The 17,128-nt window shown below is 35.2% G+C and overlaps 1 long non-coding RNA gene across 1 annotated transcript in view; it reads left to right on the plus strand.

Moving 5' to 3' along the window:
- Positions 1–415: 415 nt before the first annotated feature.
- LOC116419842 overlaps positions 416–17,128 on the plus strand; it is a 100,899-nt gene continuing 84,186 nt past the window's right edge. The window contains exons 1-2 of the long non-coding RNA XR_004230163.1: positions 416–528; positions 3,486–3,627. This is a non-coding gene — a long non-coding RNA (uncharacterized LOC116419842). The remainder of the gene's footprint in view (positions 529–3,485; positions 3,628–17,128) is intronic.

Here is a 17,128-nt window from a genome sequence, read left to right on the forward strand (position 1 = left end):
GAGAATTAGGAGAGTGATTTTTGGAAAAATTGAGATATATATATATATATATATATATATATATATATATATACTTTATATGTGATATAAATCTAAGAAATTATACAAACATGTAAATATAAAATATAATATGATATGATTTGTTGAATCTATCTCTCTATTTATAACTATCTGGTGAACTATAGAACTAGGAGTATGGATACTTAGATTCTGGTCCCATCTCTAGGAGAAAGATAACTTTGGGCAAATCATGTCACCTCAGAACCATACTTTTTTTCATCTATAAAATTTGAATGCTTATAATAAAAAATAATAAAAATAATAAAAATGATTTACAAATCAAAAATTTGACACATTTCACATATAAAAATATATCCATGCAAAGAATAATACCAATTTTTTTCTTTAAAGATATTGAGATCATCATAAAGCCTTGGTTATCTGAGGGGAATAAAGGTTCAGCTTGTCGACATTAATTACCTCAGTATAAAGTAGTCAAGAGGAGATTCATGATTATATATTTTTAAGGTGAGTCACACTGGGAAGGGAGCTTTGTTCAGCTGAATCAGAGTGAGGTATCTTCAACCCTGTCCTTGTGGAATTTCCACTTATTGCTCTGACTAAATGATTCTCTTTTATTAAGTGTTTAATGACCTAGGAGTTCCAATATTGAACCTCAACTAATGAGGAGGCTGACCTTAGTTTGGCCCAGTGCAGAGCAAGGGACAATAGCAATATTGTGAGCTTTCAAAATATTTCTCTCTTTAAAAGATCTTAGCGATGAAAAAAGCATGTGCTTCTGGGCTTAATACTATAGATCAGGATGACAATATACCATTAATTTCTCAGCTCTCCATAAAAATCCAGGTTAAAATTCACATTATTATTCTTTGCAGCTCTCCTTAAAAGTCCAGTTTAAAAACTCACATTATTATTCTTTGTAGTTCTCCAATACTAATAAGTGATGTGACTTGACACAGAAGGCCCAATGACCGTAGACCCTGAAAGACCTCAGTCTTACCCAGCTTCTGACAATACAGTCTGGGATCACACAAGTCTTGGAAGCTTTTAGTTCTTCTGACACTTTCCTATGACTCTAAGTCACCAGTGAGTTACTTGTTACCATTGGTGGATAGAGCTAAAATGAAATTATTGGTGTGGACTAAAAAAGCAAATTCCAAACCAGAATAACAAGAAAGCAATCAATCAATCAATATGCATTTATTAAGAATTTATTGCTACACAATGTGATATGCATCGGGAATGCAAAATTAGTATGAAATTACTTTGGTTCTCAAGAAACTCCCATTCCAGTAGATGATATTCTGTCATAATAATATACATATATATAATATACATATGTATAAATGCATGTGTGTGATAGACATGGAATATATGGAATATATATATATATATATTTTTTTTTAAATCACTGATGTGCTGATTGTAGCAAGTTGAAAGATGAACTACATAGAGGACTAGCCAGTTGCTGTGTGACCTTGAACAAATGAATTTCGCTCTTGACATTTTGGGACATTTATTTCTTTTTTGGTAAAATGAGGTCTTTCCACTTCTAACTCTCTGAGTCTCTGATCATCTAAGGGAAATATGTCTTCTCCTTATGTATATAAATTCAGGGAATTCTAATTCATAGTTTATGTGGTATGTGGTTGATGTACCAGTGCTAATTATATTCAGCATAAATCCTGAAAATCTTAAAAAAAAAATAGTTGGAAAAGAGAATTAGGGCATGCAAAACCCTGGAAGAATGCAAACTGAATTACATAATTTGGACTTGCAGTACAACAGTGATTCACCTGACCTAAGCATGTGTCCAGGATAAATTATTTGAATTAATTTCTCAAAAGCCAGTTGCTGATTTTCCTACTTTGAACAGAGTGTCACATTCCAGCGGGGTCCACTTCATGGAGTGGGGTTATTTCTGGCAACAAGGTCACATCCTTTGCCTCCAGTTGTGTGACTCCTGGGTGTGGCTTGAAGATAGGCTAAATCTGGCAAGATGCATTTTCTTCTGTGTTCAGAGGGCTCCTTATGGGCTTCTGTGCCAGGTTATTCCATATGCTCTGTGCCGGGCTAGAATTAGACTCAATGAGGCAATGGCAGAAAGAGGCATTAACATCCCATGTCCCCAGAGTTCCATCCCATTCCTTGGTTCACTGAGCCATGCAGCTTCCCCAGCACCTTTGAATCTCTACCAGTGGCTCTCAGGTATTTCAGACATCTGTCAGCGAAGCCCAGGGAAAAGGTTTCTGGGGCTGTAATCCTCCCAAGCTCTAAATGTGCACTTATTTTTAGGACCAAATGATTCTTAACATCCTTTGTCACTAAGGAAAAGGAAGCCAAGAGTCTGGAAAAATTACATTCTGAATTTCCTTACAAATAGAGATTCACAAGAAAACCAATTAAAGAGGAACAGGCTGAGAATCTGGGAGTTTTTGGAATATCCTTGGAAGCCCATTGCCTAATTTTTATTGGGTTAATTGCCTGATTCCCTTTTAAATAATAATAATAACTGATATTAATAAAGTTCTTTAAATTTCACAAAATGCTTTACATCCATGATCTCAATGAATAATCCTGTGAGACTGCTACTATGGGTATTATAATTCTTATTTTTGAAGTTCTGGAAATTAAAGTTTAAAGAGATCACATGATTTCCTCTGTATTACAAAGCTCAAGTAGGATCAGAGGAAAACTTGAACTAAGTGTTTCCTGATTCCAAGTCTAAAATTTCATCTATTATTTTATACTTCTTTCAGGGACAACCCTTTGGTTTTTAAAAATGAATCTATGAATATAAAAAGCAGGTCAAAATTTTAAATTAAGTCAAGGCTATTGATTGGGTTATTCCACTTTAAAATGGACATTGAAAGGATTCCTTCCTTGTTCATTTTATGCAGAACCCAATCCTGACAGCAAGCAGAGGACTAAATATCTGCAGATGCTATTCTGCTCAATCATTAGGAAATATTGAAAAGCCAAGATTTTAGCTCATTGTTTCTTCCCCTTCCACCAACTACCACACATTTCCTCACAAAACTTCTTCCCCTAATTCCATTAAAACCAATTACACATATTTCACTGGTGGAGATTAATATTGCTAAATGCCAATTATGTGTCTGTCTGAAAAACATATTGAACAGAATAGCAAATAGCAATACAATAAAAATGCCCTGACATCTGGCTTGCAGGGAGCAGACAGGCAGACAATAGCAGAAAGAATAAAACAAAGCATAATTAATTGATTTCAGTACTCTCTGTTCCTGGGTGATCAGCAAAGTGCCCCGAAAAAGATGGAATATTATAGTTGGTAGGTAGAACTGCAGGTATAGGTTTGGAGCAACAAATAGCAATAAATGTAAAGGCTGTGACAAAGGCTAAATAGTCACTTTGTAATTTAACTTTCAAAATGGGTTATTCATGAGAGGGACATTTTTTAAAAATCTTGTTGTTTTTTTTTCCAGGAATATGAAGGGTGAATGTTCTGTTTTGCAAGGATTTTCCTCTTCCCCTGGTTTCACTGAAAAGTTTTTAATCTCACCTCAATTATGGGAGAAATCCTTTACTGGAAGGCAAAGAATCTGTGAATTTCAACTGATCCTGAAGGTAACCCTAAGGTTTTATCTCATATTATTCTCTCTTGTTCTTTCTGTATTTCCAGTCTAGCAAAGGGAGAAGGAAAATTCCATGGAGAGAGAGAGGAAACAGAGATAGCAAGAGAGGGGGAGAGACAGACACAGACATGCGTACAGAGGCAGAGACAGAGAGAGAAAGGGAAAGACAGAGACACATACAAGAGACAGTCAGACAGAGAGACAGAAACAAAGAGAAAGACAACCAGACAGAGAAATAGAGAAAAGAGGCAGACAGACAGAGACAGACAGACAGACAGACAGATAGACAGAGACACAGAAGCAGAGACAGAGAGAGAAAGGGAAAGACAAAGACACATACAAGAGACAGTCAGACAGAGAGACAGAAACAGAGAGAAAGACAACCAGACAGAGAAATAGAGAAAAGAGGCAGACAGAGACAGACAGACAGACAGTTAGACAGAGACACAGAGGCAGAGACAGAGAGAGAAAGGGAAAGACAAAGACACATACAAGAGACAGTCAGACAGAGAGACAGAAACAGAGAGAAAGACAACCAGATAGAGAAATAAAGAAAAGAGACAGACAGACAGAGACACAGAGAGACAGAGACAGAGAGAGAGACAGCCAGACAGAAAAAGAGAGAGACAGAGACAGGCAGACAGACATATAGAGGCAGAGAGAGACAGAGACAGAAAGAAAGAAACACAGACAGCCAGACACAGAGAGCGACAGAGAGACAGAGACAGGCAAAAAGAAACACAGACACAGAGAGAAAGAGAGACAGAAAGAATGACAGAGACAGAGACAGGGGAACAGATACACACAAAGGGACAGGGAAACAGAAACAGAGACAGAGACAGAGGGACAGCCAGACAGAGAAATAGAGAGACAGAGACAGGCAGACAGATAGAGACAGAGATAGAGACAGAAAGAGATACAGATAGACAGACACAGAGAGAGACAAAGAGAGACAGAAAGACAGAGAGAGACAGAGACAGAGACAGAGACAGAATGACAGAGACCTGGAGACACTGAGAAAGAAATACATAAACAGAGATAGATTTAACAGACAAAGAAAAACATACAGAGACGGAGATACACACATAGAAACAACATAGATAAAACCCTTACGCCAAACAGGTATAAACAAATCTAACCCTCTGGGGATCATGGAACATTGAACATTTGGGGAAAATGACTTGCCCATTTCTGCTAAGGGACTCTCATCACATTTTAAGATCGAAGAACATCACTATATTGCAAAAAAGTACTTTCAAAGATGCAAGAAGCTGTCGGGCATTATTCTAATATCTATTTCCCCTGGGCAAAATCTCCTGGTGAGCTTTGACCTTTTGAATATGATCCTTCTCTATGGGACCTGGTGCCCGTGGTCCACAGTATTAGAAAAGATGGAGAATAAAGGGCTTCATAGTGCAGTACTCTTCCTGCTGTTTCTCATTGACCTTCCAGACTCTTGATCTTGCCTATTTTTTATGAACCAAGGCACCAGTATGCATCCCCATTTATTTAATCTCCTGGGACTTCATCTCTTACATTTTTAGACTAATTCACAGCCCATATTCCTTCAAATTAACAGGAATCTGCTTCCTATGACAGGCTCAATTCAGTTTCTGTCCACATCCAGTCACGACTCCATTAGTTAAATAAATAAATATAAACCCCAGTAGATTGTTTGTTCATTATTGATTTCCATTAGTCTCAACAAATGTATATCACTTCTGTTTTCAAATTCAGTGAATCTTCTCACATACAATTCTGTAATATATATACTTCCTCATAACTGAAATTACACTAACTTTCTGAAAATGTTAAGAGAAAAATCTTTTTGTTCTACAGAACAACAGTAGATAGTAATTATTGAATGTGAGTCCCTTCTACAGATATACATAATTCCCCTATTTTGCATATAATAACTTTTAATAAAAGGGTTTTTTTTTTTACCCCAAAGGCTATAAAATTGTGCATACTCCATGATCCTGCAATATTACTACTGAGTTTGTATTCCAAAGAGATCATAAAAAGAGAAAAGGACCCACATGTACAAAAAATATTAATAGCACCTTTTTGTGGCAAAGAATTGAAAATTGGGGGGATACCAATTAATTGGGGAATGGCTGAGCAGTATGGGATGGAATATTATTATGCTATAAGAAATGATGAGTAGGCAAATTTCAGAAAACCTGGAAAGATTAACATGAAATAAAGCTGTTAATTTTGCAAAATCGGGAGAACATTAGACATAGCAATAGCAGCATTGTATGATGTTCAACTCTTACAGACTTAGTTGCTCTCAGTGACACAGTGATCCAAAGCAATTTCAAAAGACTGGATGGGAAATGCATCTACATCCAGAGGCAGAACTATGGATTTTGAATGCAGATCAATGTATATTAATTTTACTTTTTTTTCTTCTTTCTCATGATTTATCCACTTTTTCTGATTCTTTTTTCACAACATGACTAATGTGGAAATATATTTAACCTGATGTACATGTATAAACAATGTCAGAATGCTTGATAGTCTTGGGAAGGGAAGAAAGGAATAAGAGGAGAAAAAATGAAATGCAGAGTCTTACAAACATGAATATTGAAGACTATTTTTATCTGTAATTAGAAAAAAATGCTATTAAGGCTAAACAAACAAACAAATGAACAAATCAAAATAAATAAATAAGTTTTGTTTACTTATTTCTTTTCTGGATAATTCTGCCACTGATTGCTAAAGCAAAAGTTGAGAGAGGACAGGGAAATAAAAAAGGGGGAGAGAATGAAGAAAAGGATAGAATTCGGAACTCAAAACTTTTTAAAAAACAAATGGTAAAAACTTTTAATTTGTAACTGGAGGAATATATATGTATATACATACATATATATATAAATACAAAAAACACTGTCCAAGAAAAAATCCTGTCTTTGAATGGGAAGAGGAATTTCTGAGATCCACAGGTTTTCATCATGTATAAGTTTTGGAATCCCTGGATTGTGGGTTATTGTAAAACATTTATATAAAATTATTCTTAGCTTTGCAAATGTCTTCTTTATAGTCACCTAGTCAATCAATAGATACATGTATTCTATGTATCAAATGCTACATATCAAGAAAAAAGAGAACAGATTTTGATCTCTAATGGGGTAGACAATAGGCTTCTGTACAGCTATGGGAAAAATAAGTGATTCTGACTCTTGACCCAGTACTTTATCCACTCTACCATCTAGCTGTCCAATGGAATATTATTATGCCATGAAAACAATCAAACATACAACAATGGAATTACAAACAATAGCCACGTTGGCAGAAAGTCCTGAATTTAGGTCCTATTTCTGTCGCATCTTGATTAGGATTCTTCCTGACTCTAGACCAGGTACTTTAGCCCCTGAGCCAGCTAGCTGCCTTAGTTCTTAGTGGGGAACGAAAAAAATCCTTCTCTCAGTGCAGATCAACCAACTACTCTGCTATTTAAAATTATTTGAACTAAAAAGACTGAACGCCACCAACAATATTCCATACAATATCCCATAACATTTTTTAACCAATTTCTAATCAACACCTAAATAATTTCATAATTTCTTCTTCCTCTTTTTTGTCTTTTCTTCTTCTTCTTCTTCTTTTTCTTCTTCTTCTTCTTCTTCTTCTTCTTCTTCTTCTTCTTCTTCTTCTTCCTTCTTTTTCCTTCTCTTTCTTTCTCCTTTTTCCTTCTCTTCTCCTCCTTTTCTCCTTCATTTTACAAATGATACTGACCTGAATATTTTTGTATACATTAAGCCTTGTTTTACTGTTGGGGTACCTATATTCTTAGTAATGAGACAATTGGGTCAAAGGGGTATGAAGAGTTCTGATTCCACAGTCTCTCAATTCAAAGTTATGATTTTTAGCTTCAAATGAGAAAGATAGATACAACTAGATCATAAGGTAGATGGAAAGAGAAAATCAAAGGAGAAGTTCAGGAAAAGTGCTATGATTAATTTGAGAAAAAAGAAACAATTGCTTTCAATTGACAGTGATGGTGGTGATGGCGAGATTGGAAGACTTCCCAGAAGTGGCATCTGAATTCGCCTTAAAAAGAGAGACTTAAAAAGATGGAAATAATAAGGAATTCCTTCCAGGCATGGCGGAATGAGAATAAAGGCTCAATGGCAGGATGACAATATGGAATAGAGAACAGTCCAGTTTGCGGTAACTGGAGTATATTCAACTCAGTTGTGTGAGATGAGAAGAGTTAGATTCTAAATAGATGAATAAAAATTGCATTTATTAATGCTTATTCTGTGCCAAACATCTTGCTAAGCACTTGGGATAAAGAAAAGCAAACCAGTCACTGTCTTCAAAGATTTTAATTGTACCAGGAAGATTCAACACCTATAGAAAAATGGTGGCTGGAAAGAAAAATTTTGTTTTGGAAAGTTATAGGCAGGGGACTGGTTGTTGTTGTTGATTCATTTCACATCAAAACTCCCTTCCCTGGTCAGTACTTACCTAATTGTGCTATCTTTTCCCTTGGGATATAAATTCCAAGAGAGCCAAGTTGTTTTCTTTGGGAACAAAAGCTGAACAAAAACAGTACCTGTTTCTGTTGTATCTTCATGACTCCTGGCTTTTCTTGATCTGAATTTGGAAAAAAAAACCAGATTCTCAGAGGCAGAAAGGAGGAGGGAAACAATTTATTGCATGGAAACCCAGATGAGAGATGGAGCATCCTGTAGGGAGAATGCAAGAAAGTCAATATGGCTGGACAATAGAGGGAAGAGAAGGGAGAAATATATAAGAATATTAAGAAGTTAGAAATGGACCAGCTTTAGAAGAGCTTTAAAGGCCAAGCAAGGTTATTTATATTTGCTTTTAGAATTCACAATAAACAATTAGAGACTAGAAAGGGGGTAACATGGGTAGAGCTGTGCTTTAAAAAACTTACTTTGGCAACATCTAGAAGGATGGGTTAGAATGGAAAGACTGTAGAGGAAGGGAGATCAATGAGGAGACTAATGCAGTCTTCTTGGTGAGAATATGACAGCCTGAGCTACATGGTGGCTATGCGAATGAAGATTTAACTAAGGTAGATGAGAAATGTGATAGAGATAAAAATGGCAAGTTCCTTGAGGTCAAAAGATTTATTTTCCTTTTTTTGGTACTCCTAGCACTTAGCAGAATGCTTGGTATAAAGCAAGCACTTAATAAATGCTCTATCTATCTATCATCTGTCATCTCTATTGACATGGAATAGAATTATTTATGCACAGGCTAAATCTTGTCTTTGTAGATCATTTAAGCAACAGAATCAGAAAATTTTCATTTAAATCCTCCTACTGCCACTTTGGAAAAATTATGTAATCTCACTTTGCCTCAATTTCCACATCTGGAAATGAGTGGTTTGACTCTTTCAGTTACAAACTTTTCATCCTATTCATGAATAGAAATTGAATTCACCATATATTGATAATGAAGTGAAAAAAGATGGACACCACAATTGTTGCACTGGTATCCAGAAAATATTCAACAAATCAATTCAAGTATGTCCTATGATATTTTAAGTGGATATATATAAAAGTACAGACCAGAATAATTGAAAAAAAAAACATAGATGGGTTTCCAATATTCCCCAGTAGAAGAAGTTAACTATACTCTGAAATTACAGACACTTTGAAAGATCAAAAATTATTTCTTTAACATATTGTCCTTAAAGGTATATCTCTACCTATTTTTCATTTTTTGTTGTTTTGTTTTGTTTGAGGTTAAGTGACTTGCCCAGGGTCACACAGATGGGGAGTATTAAGTGTCTGAGGCCAGATTTGCACTCAGGTCCTTCTGACATCAGGGCTATCCACTGTACCACCTAGCTGCCCTCTACCTATTTTTCTATGTATAGCATCGATGATTGAAAAGAAATGGATGATGTCTGCCAATAAAAGAAATTCATACTACAGACTATACAAGTATGAGTAGAAAGCTAATAATGTGATGAGATAAGCCAATGTTATCTTCTGAACTTCTCTCTCTGTCTCTGTCTCTGTCTCTGTCTCTCTCTCTTCTCTTTATCTCTCTCTGTCTCTGTCTCTCCCTCCCCTCTCTCTCTCCTCCTCTTCCCTCCCTCCTTCCTTCCTTCCTTCCTTCCTTCCTTCCTTCCTTCCCTTCATCCCCCTCCCCTCTTCTTTCCTCCCCTTCTCCTCTCTCCTTCCTTCCTTCTTCTCTCTCTCTCTCTCTCTCCTTTTTCTCTCTATGTCTATCTCTGTCTCTTTCTATCTGTTTTTCTTTCATTCTTTCCTTTTCTTCTTTCTAAAAAATAAAAAGTATACGATTTCCTTTTTAATTATTTTGCAGATTTGCATACTCAGGGAATATCGGGATAAAATATCTCATTGAATGAAGGCATGAAACCATGTGTTCCTTTATTCTGGTTGTCATTGCTCATCTTTCATTCCCCTCATAACTGTCCTCCTGATTCTAGGAACTTTCCTGCCTTAATTCCCCTATCGTCTATCTTTGGAACTTTCTTCTGTGCCTGGATCTTCTCACTCTTCAATATCCTTTGTCATTTTGAAGCTCTTCCCCCACTGATAAGATTTCTTTCTGGATGTTCATTTGTGGGGTTGGGGGCCCAGGTTGGCCATGTATATACTTCATTTCCCTCCTGGCTGTGCTTCTAACTAAAGATTTTGCCACTTAGGACTCAGCTGCCCTCTAACTCTGGGATTTTCCAACTTTTTTCCCTGAAATTTCCCTCTGTGTCTTTGGAGAAGTTCTCATTGCTTTGTTTTAATGTTTTGTCTCCCTCCATTAGAACATAAGTTCCTTGAGGGCAAGAACTGTCTCTTTTTGCTTTTATTTGCATCCTCAGAGCTTAAATCAGTACTTGGCATTTAGTAAGTATTTAATTAAAGAATGCTGTTTACTTGACTCACTACTCTAGTATCTAATGAGTTCATCTAACTAGCAAGTTTTGGAATTTTAAAGTAATTTTAAATTAATATGCAGTCGATTGTGGTGAGGATAGCTTTCAGAAACTTTAAAGGGTGCTAATTGGGGGAAACATTTCCTAGGGGAAGATCAAGGGAAGAGTAGGGAAGGGTTCAGTTATCTAAACTCACCCTGTATTTGGCTTTTCTGTGTAAAGGATAGGAGGAGATTGGAAAGAAAAGAGTGCATGTGGCAGCTTCCTATTTTAATTAATTAATTAATTAATTATTATTATTATTAATTAGATACTAAGCTCAGTTGTTTCTCCCTAAGGAAGGACTGCATGTCCTATCAATACCCTAGGTCTAAACTTGGGTCCCTTGTCCTTATTAAGGTCCTGCCTTTCACAGAAGGAAAACGAGTAATTCCACAGGCACTGCTGAATACATACCTTATTTTTACAGGGAAAAAAAATCAAGAAACTACCCACAGAAAATTTTTATTCAGTATAATAATACTAACAAAGCCCAGCAATTATTTCTGATTTAACTCTAACATTCTACTCTTACCTAGAGCAAGAAAACTCCCCCCGCCTCTGTGTTTATGTCCCACTACTCTCTCTGTCTCTGTGTCTCTCACACTCTCTGTCTCTCTAACTCTGTCTCTATATCTTTTTCTCTGTCTCTCCATCATTGTGTGTATCTCTGTTTCTGTCTCTCTCACTATCACTCTCTTTGTCTCTGTCTCTCTCTCTTTTTCTTAATGTGTACATGTATAAAGAAAGTGAAAAACAGCCATTCTGTTGCTGCAATTAGCAATGATGTGTGGAATGAACTGCTAAATCACTGTGACTAATTTAAACGGACAGAACTGTCCCTTGCTAACTATCATGAATATTGCCCTGGTTAGAAAGAGCAAGAAGTGATGTTATCAGAATGAATGGTCAGTTGTTACCAGATCAAGCTAAACCAGGAATTGCAGGTGACAACACCAGAAGACACAGATGAATAAAATGGAAGAAGTTTGTTAATTCTTTTTCAAGGAGAAAGAAGCACTGTTGGTAAAGTATTAAAATTTTAATTACAAATTATAGTGAGTCATTCTTTTCCTTAGTATTTCCCATCTCTTAAATGGGCATATTTCTTTTCAACTATGAATGTCTGAAGTCATGAAATGGCTGACTCCAACCATTAATTCCCTAATGGCCCAGAACTCTGCAGATTTTAGAAGCTGTTTGATATTTACTGAACTAACTTCAAAAGTGAAGTGAAGCCTAGGATCAGATCAGGAACAGAACAAAGCCTGAAGCGTGATGAAGCAGATGGGATTGATTTTTGTTGTGGAGTAATGCAATTCTATGTTTGTTTGCAGTCTGCCATTATTTATGTAAATATACAATTAAGATGAATTTATAATTCATGAAGGATTGTTTTCTGGCAAATACAGGTCTAACTTTAAAATGTGTGTGGGGTGTGTGTGTGTATGCTTCTTAAAATCATATCATCAGGACTCACTGCTTCTCTTTTTTATTTCTCTTTGAACTTTCATTTCATCATTCGTGACATGAAGATAATATGTGAATTACAGAATAATGTTATCTATGGAGTCAGACTGTTTAAAAATTGATTCTATCACTTTCTAGCTATCTGACCGTGGTTAAATCATGTAACCTCTCACAAATCCAGGTTACCCTGTTATTACTATCCAATATTCTTTAAGAATATTAGATAGCCTGATGAGTTTATTGATCATATACAACACACTGGCTGTGTATCGGGCACTGTGTTAAGAACTGAGGATGTGGAAAAAAAACAAGCGAGACAGTCCCCTGGCCTAAATAGCTTAGTTTTAGTTGTTGCTGTTTATTCTTCATTTTGGAAGATAACCATGACATCAGAGAAGGGGTACCATGACATGCAAGTGAGTTGGATTGAAGTGAAGATGGGCTGTTCAGAGTCACAGCCTCACTGTCTCCTCCACTCCCATCTGGGTACAGTGACAACATATAGGTCAGGACCACCGGAGATAGCCCTGGATGCATGGGAGACCTTGGCCTTTTTTAAACCATGGTCTTTAACTGGTCTCAGTTTGCCTGAGGCAATCGCCATTTATAATCCACTCTAAGAGGGAAAGACTTTCAAGGTTTCTGGCCAAAACAAAAACAATTGCTATTTATATTTGTTCTGAGTCAAACAGGACTCAACCAATGACCAATTGGTCTTTGCCTGAGACCAATTGTTGACCTATCAGTGAAAGCCTTGGTTAAGGCTTGGTCCTTAAGAAAGAAAACTCTATAAACCCTTAATGTGTCAGATCCATGGAAAAGGGAAGAATTTATGACCAAACACAGGAAGAAAAGAAGGAAAGACAGAATGAAGGAAGGAAGGTTGAGTAATTGAGTTTAGGGATGTTTTTACTCCAGAAATTCCCTAGAATAAGGAAATCACACATTAGTTTCTCATTCTGCCCCCAAAATAATCTACCTAAGAGTTATTATGAGGAAAAAGACATCATAATCCTTAAAGCATTTTCTTTTTACTTAAAATAGTATTTTATTTTTCCAATTACATATAAAGTCAATTTTCAACACTATTTATGTAAGATTTTGAATTCCAAAATTTCCCCCTCATTCCTTCCCTTCCTTTCCTCCCTAGGATAGCAAAAATCAGATTTAGGTTTTATATATATAAATGTATACATATATATATATATATATATATGTATACATTTATATATATATACAATTATATTAAACATATTTCCACATTAGTCATGTTGTAAAAAGAAGAATCAGAACAAAAGAAAAAAATCTATGAGAAAGAAAAAAGAAGTAAAAATAATATACTTTGATCTGCATTCAAACTTCTTTCTCTGGATGTGGTTAGCATTTTTTTTCAAGAGTCTTTTGGAATTATTTTGGATCATTGTATTGCTTAGAACAGCTAAATATGTCATAATTGATCATCACACAATGTTGCTATTGATGTGCACAACGTCCTCCTGATTCTTCTCATTTCATTCAGCAATTGTTCTTGTCCAGACTTTTCTAAAATCTGTCTGCTTATCATTTCTCATAGCCTAATAGTATTCCATTATATATATATCACAACCTGTTCAGCCATTTCCAAGTGATTAACTCCTCAGTTTCCAATTCTTTGCCACCACAAAAATAGCTACTATAAATATTTTTGTACATCTGGGTCCTTTCCCCTTTTAAATGATCTCTTTGAAACACAGATTAATAGTAGTATTGCTGGATCAAAGGTTATACATGGTTTTATAATCCTTTGGGCATAATTACAAATTACTTTCCAGAAAAGTTGGATCAGTTTATAACTTCAATAAAAATGCCATTAGTGTTTTAATTTTCTCACAATTTCTTCAATATTTTTAAATTTCCTTTTCTGTCATATTATTCAATATGATAGATGTGAAGTGGTACTTCAGAGTTGTTTTGATTTGCATTTCTTTAATCAATAATGATTTAGAGCATCTTTTCACATGACTAGATAGCTTTAATTTCTTGATCTGAAAACTGCTTGTTTGTATCATTTGACTATTTGTCAACTGGAGAATAACTTATGTTTTCGTAAGTTTGGCACAATTCTCTATATATTTGAGAAATAAGACCTTTTTCAGAAATACTAGCTGTAAAAATTGTTTCCCTTTCTTTTTTTGTTTTACTTCTAATCTTGTTTGCATTGGTTTTGTTTGTACAAAATATTTTTTAATTTAATATAATCATAATTATTCATTTTTCATTTCACAATGTTCTTTATCTCTTGTTTGGTCATAAATTCTTCCCTTCTCCATGGATCTGGTACATAAAGTAATCTTTGCTCACCTAATTACCTTTTGATATCAACATTTTTGTCTAAATCAAGTACACATTTTGATCTTATCTTGGTATACAATGTGAGGTGTTGGACTGTACCTAGTTTCTTCTCCAGTATTTTCCATTTTTCAAGCAGTTTTTGTTAAATAGTGCATTTTCATCAAGAAGTTGGAGTCTTTTGGTTAAAGAAATAGTAGATTATTATGGTCATTTAGTATTGTGTCTTGTGTACCTAACCAATTCTATTCAATACTAAATATTTTGATGATTTCTGCTTTAGGATATCAGGACATTGGAACAATTTTCCTTGCTAATTTCTTGAAAGATGTTTCATGTTTTTCCCCTTTTGCTCTAATTTTTCTCTCCCAACATGATTCACAAAGCAATGTGTATTAAAATAAATAAATTTTTAAAAATTCTTGAAAGATGTCCAGGTTCTTTTTTTTTTTAGTAATTTTTTCAAATTCTTATCATTTTCTTTGATTGATTCTTGATTTTTCACAGTCTCTAATCCACTTGCCATTTCTAATTTTTAAGTAATTATTTTCTTCAGTTAACTTTTGTACTTCCTTTTCCATTTGGCTAATTCTACTTTTAAGGGAGTTTGTTTCTTTCAGTGTTTTTTTTTCCTATTTGGAAATTTGGCCAAATTTCCTATTTGGTCAATTGTTTTTTTTTTTTTTTTAAGAAATTGTTTTGTTCAGTCAATTTTTGTACTTTCTTTTCCAAGCTGTTGACTCTTTCTTGCATAACTCACATTTATTTTCCCAATTTTTCTTTTATTGTTATTTGATTTTTAAAAACCTTTTCAAGTTCTTTCAAAGAATTTTGATAATGACATCAATTCACCTTCCCCTTTGATCCTTCATATGTAGGCATTTTGACATTGTTGTCCTCTTCTGAATTTGTGTTTTTTCCCCCTCCCAATCACCATAATAGCTTTCTATGGTCAGGGTTCTTTTTTAAATTTATGCTTTTTTTGTTTTTTTAAAGTTGAGCTCTGCTCCTGTGGCACAGGAGACACTGTCCCAAACTTCTTGTGCTGAGGGCCAGAGAGGTCACTGGCTTTCCACACTAAAGACTTAGGTAGCTTGCTGCTTGTCCCCGGTGCTGTGATAGCCCAGCCTATTTATCCCTGTTTTTCTGGGGTATTCCCACACAGTCAGTTTACCTTCCATAGTGTGACTGGAGGCTTCACAGCTAACCTGCTGTGTCACTAGGTTGCTAAGCCAGGACCAAGGGATTTTGATTGCTGATCTGTATTGTTGCTAAGAGTATCCCACTGGCTTGCCCAGAAACAGTCTGCATTGGATAATACTCCCTAAGTGAGAGAGGCCTTTCCTGAAGTCTTTTTAAGTTATCTTAAACTGGAAAATTCTTTCACTGTCTTTTTCTAGGTTCTGTCACCTGAGCATCCATTTACAGTTTGATTTAACATTGATTCCAAAGGAAACTGAGTAGAACTCAGGAAATTTCCTGACTTTTCTTTGCCATTTATACCTCCCTTAAAGCATTTTATAAATGTTGGCTTATATTTTGGGGAAATATATTGTTAGGAAATTATTCATAACTGATGCATAGCAATTAAATCTCATTAACTGGCTTTTCCATTTGATTAAAGTCTTTGGGACTTTTGCCCATTGGAGATATTTCACATCAAGGGTACTTGTCAATTCATGTTTTGGGCAAATTAGAAAAAATGATGGTATAATGAACAGAAAAACCTGCAGGACTCAACAGGACTTTAGGTTTTTTTTTTCCCCTCCTCTGGAAAGTGTTACTTTCAAACTTCAAATTTTGGGTAAACAGAATTTTTTTTATTAAGTAAGCAAATTAAACTTCAAAAAGAAAACACATCAACAAAAACAGTAAAAATCAACCACATAGTTCCAGGGGAAACAAATCCTATTTTTGTTTCTTCAAACTAAATACTAAATCACCTTGCCCAGAGAGGAGCTCAAATAAATTTCAGACAGTGCTGCAATGGTAAATTTCTATTGCCAAGTAAACCTAGGAAATATTTTATAAGTATCTCCTGAATAAATCAAATGAGAAATAATGTCTGAGTATAATCAGGGAAAATAATCAGGAAAATCTGGGTTCAATCCCTCTTTCTGACACATGCACATAACTGATCCTGGACATGCTATTCAATTCATAAGTGACTCAGGAAGTCTTCGGGTCTATAAATTACACAAGAGTTGTTTCTCTAGAATGGTAAAATAACCTTCTATACTGAGATTTGTCCATACTAATAAACTCAGAGGTCTTTATTACAACATTCACCCATACACACCCATTCCCCCCACAATAACAAATCCCCACAATGATGGTTATAGAACTTAGTCAAATGTTCACAGTTGCCTTGAGGGTGGACTCTGGATGGTACTTTAGAACTCATATAATCAAGTGTGCAGTGTGCATATCTCACAGCTGATGTAAAACTGCTTCAGACATTTTACCCAGTGCTCCATCTTTCCCTTTTCCTCAATCATAATGCATTCAAACACTGGGCTCAGTTAGGATTGATGTATGTTAAATGAATGTATGATATTCAAATACAGGAAAGTCCTGCTGTTTCATCAGTGTGAAGATACTCCCAGTGTATTTCACTAGTGCAATTGCAAGCAATTTAAGAAATAGTAGGGCTATTCTAGGAGTTTGCTTGAGGCATATAAACATTAACAGGACTTCCCATAGTTCCATACATAGTAATGACAAGAATTGGGATTATAAACTTGTTCCTCTTAGTCCATATTAATATTTT

Source organism: Sarcophilus harrisii, chromosome 6 (assembly GCF_902635505.1).
Source record: "Sarcophilus harrisii chromosome 6, mSarHar1.11, whole genome shotgun sequence".
Classification (NCBI taxonomy): domain Eukaryota; kingdom Metazoa; phylum Chordata; class Mammalia; order Dasyuromorphia; family Dasyuridae; genus Sarcophilus; species Sarcophilus harrisii.